The 3414-nt window shown below is 43.7% G+C and overlaps 1 protein-coding gene across 1 annotated transcript in view; it reads left to right on the forward strand.

Moving 5' to 3' along the window:
• Positions 1-3414, forward strand: part of UBE2V1 (ubiquitin-conjugating enzyme E2 variant 1) — a 95796-nt gene that overhangs the window by 33802 nt on the left and 58580 nt on the right. The window lies entirely within an intron of this gene.

The following is a 3414-nucleotide window of genomic DNA, read 5'->3' on the forward strand; positions in this document are numbered from 1 at the left end:
TTTTTTAAGGTAGGGTCTCATTCTGTCACCCAGGCTGGAGTGCACTGACACTATCACAGCTCACTGCAGCCTTCACCTCCTGGGCTCAAGTAATCCTCCTGCCTCAGCCTCCCAAGTAGCCAAGACCACAGGCACACCACCATGCCTGGCTAATTTTTTTTACTTTTTGTAGAGATGAGGTCTCACTTTGTTGCCCAGGCTGGTCTCGAACTCCTGGGCTCACACAGTTCTCCTGTCTTGGCCTCCCAAAGTGCTGAGATTACAGGCATGAGTCACTGTGCCTAGCCTAGCTCATACATTTTTAAAACAAATTTTATTTTCCAATACTTACAGGCTTATAGAAAAGTTGCAAAGGTGGTACTTCCTGTACTACCTTTTTCTTGTTGCCAGCATCTTATGTTAGTATGGTACCTTTGTCACAACTAATAAACCAATGTTAATACATTATTATTAACTAAAGTGCATACTTTATTCAGGTGTTCTTAAGTTTTTACTTATGTCTGTTTTTTGTTCCAGAATCCCATCCAAGATACCACATTACACTTAGTCATCATATTTCTGGCTCCTCGTGACAATGACATTTCTCAGGTTTTTCTTGTTTTTGATGCCCTTGGCTGTTTTGAGGAGTACTGGTCAGATATTTTGTAGACTGTCTCTCTGTTGGAATTTGACTTTTTATTTTTTTTTTAATGATTAGACTGGGGTTACCTCATATATATACATTTGACCCAGGAAAAATTTGTAATCTCCAGGCTCTGGGCCTGTAGTGCCTAATGGATGAAGTAACCTGTGTGCACACAAATATGCCCAGAATTGGAAGAAAGTGTAGGCCTGCTTCTATATGTTATACATATCCTACAATGTACTGTCAACACCCGGTACCGTGTTTTGCCAGTCTTTCATGTGAGTGTGTGTGTACCCAAGGAGTGTCCCTCGGCCTTTGAGAAGGCTACGAAGTCTCCGGGTTATATGAATATGCCATGTTCATATAGTCCCTTGCAAGTAGACATGTAGATTGTAGTTATTTTTGCTATTGCAGACAGTGCTTCACATTTTGTGCACAAGTATGCGTCTCTCTGAAGGAAATGGCTAGGAAGGGGCCTGCTGGTCTGAGCATGCTCATTTCACATGTTGGTGAGCACTGCCAAATGGCTCCACAAAGCATGAGCCATATCAACAAAGTGGAAAGTGTTCATTTCATGATCAAATAATGAATCTTAAGAGCAGTATTTCTCACAGACACAGAATGTTCCAGCAATTCTTGAGGCACATTTCCTTTGCTGAAACGGTTTTAGCAGGTCCCTGGAGCACTCATGAACAAAATAAAAGAAAAAAAACAGAAACCCTGTAACCCTGTTTTCTATTAAAGTCTAGCTTGGTGCTTTTTTTTTTTTTTTTCTTAAGACACAGTGTTTCTCTGTCAGTCAAGCTGGAGTGCAGTGGTGCAATCTCGGCTCACTGCAGCTTCCACCTCCCAGGTTCAAGCATTTCGCCTGTCTCAGCCTCCCGGGTAGCTGGGACTACAGGCACCTGTCACCATGCCTGGCTAATAATTTTTGTATTTTTAGTAGAGACAGGGTTTCGTCATGTTGGCCAGGTGGGTCTCGAACTCCTGACCACCCGCCTTGGCCCCCCCAAAGTGATGGGATTACAGTCATGAGCCACTGCCCCCAGCCTTAGCTTGGGGCTTTTTTTTCTTTTTCTTTTTCTTTTTTTTTTGAGACGAATTCTCGCACTGTTGCCTGGGCTGGAGTGCAGTGGCGCCATCTCGGCTCACTGCAGCCTCCGCCTCCTGGGTTCAAGTGATTCTCCAACTGGCAGGATTTCTTGTTTATGGCTGAATAATATTTCATTGTGTGATATATGCCATATTTTCTCTAGGACATTTAAGTTGTTTCCATATATTGGCTATTGTGAATAGCTGCAATGAGCGTGGAAGTGCAGATAATCTCTTTGAGATACTGATTTAATTTCCTTTGGATCTATACCCAATACTAGGCAACAGAGATAATTTAATACAGGAAGTTGATCAAATTTATGTTGGACTAAAAAAATCAAAGATTGCACACTGTGAGAACACAGATACCGCTGCAGAAACAGTAACCACCCCCTGGGGTTGGGAGGCCAGGAGAGGAAGCTTGGGCTGTCAGAACCTGGCACTTGGGAAAAAGGTGCCCCCTCTGCTGCTGCTGGCACCCACGGGGCAAGGGCAAGGCTGGTTGGGGGAGTGCAAAAGACACTGAAGCCCAAAAGCAGCTCTTGCTGCCAAGGTGAGGGGCTCATACTGGGGTGATACCTAAAGGAACAGCAAGCAAATATGAAGGGGCAAATGCCTCCTCCTTTTTATTTTGTATTAGGATCATGTGGTTAATTTGACCATTCAGTCCTTAAGTCTGAGTGCCACCCAAATATTCTACAACCTGACTAGAGAAGTGAAAACTTAATATTGCCTAGAGATGGGCCCTGTGCTTACTCAGAAGGATACCATGAGTGGTGGGAAGAGGGAGAGTGTCTGTACAAAGGATAATTGTGTCTCGTTGCTGTGCAGAGAGGTGCCTGCTGGTGCTGGTTAGGAAGCTCCACGCCCGCTTCTCTCCGCTTTACTTTGGATGCTGGGGCTGGGACTCTGCACACTACACTTTTCCTTTGTCAGCTGGCTTCCTCTTAAGGTTCCACCAGTCAGGGACACAAGAGAGAGCCTGAAAGGCATTGGGAAGGGAAAAGGGATTTGCTGTATCTTGTTTGCCTGTTTGTTCTGTCTGTACCACCCTGGTAACAGCCCTTCATCCTGGCATCAGCAGTGGGTTTCAGCCTCCAGCTTTTTGGGGACAGTCACAAAACCAGCCTCATCACATCCCACCAGGCCCCCTCCTTGGAGGTTCTAGCAGCAGCCAGGCAGCACCCCCTCTTCAGAGATCTGAGTTCAGCTCTGCAGACCTCTTCCTTAGCCTCCAACCCTGGTAAACTCCAGCTTAGTCCCCACTCCCTTAAGAGTTTGCATCCTGCTTCATTTCGTTTATTACATCTGTGTTAGCTTAGATTCCCTTTTAGCATTTCCAGTCTACTGACGCCTGTTTAACCAATGTCTTATATTAAATTCTGTTATAAAACCTAGTGTGGAGTCTTTTTTCCTGACTTATCCCTAACTGCCATATCCCTACTCTTCTCCCCAGCAGTAACAGTGATTTGCATTCTAACATAGCATGTACCCACATTGTACATTAAACATAATTTGTATATAACTATGTAAGATTCAAACTGAATAGCAGGTGACTAGTTGACCTAATGTTTCCTTTTTGTATGTTTAGATTTTGTAATTTTCTTTGCATATTTTTGTAATTAATACCTTATTCCTTTTCTCGTATGTCTTTTTTTTTTTTTTTTTTTTTTTTTTGAGACAGAGTCTTGCTCTGT

The sequence above is a fragment of the Colobus angolensis genome, unplaced genomic scaffold (genome assembly GCF_000951035.1).
Source record: "Colobus angolensis palliatus isolate OR3802 unplaced genomic scaffold, Cang.pa_1.0 Scaffold8, whole genome shotgun sequence".
In the NCBI taxonomy this organism is placed as follows: domain Eukaryota; kingdom Metazoa; phylum Chordata; class Mammalia; order Primates; family Cercopithecidae; genus Colobus; species Colobus angolensis.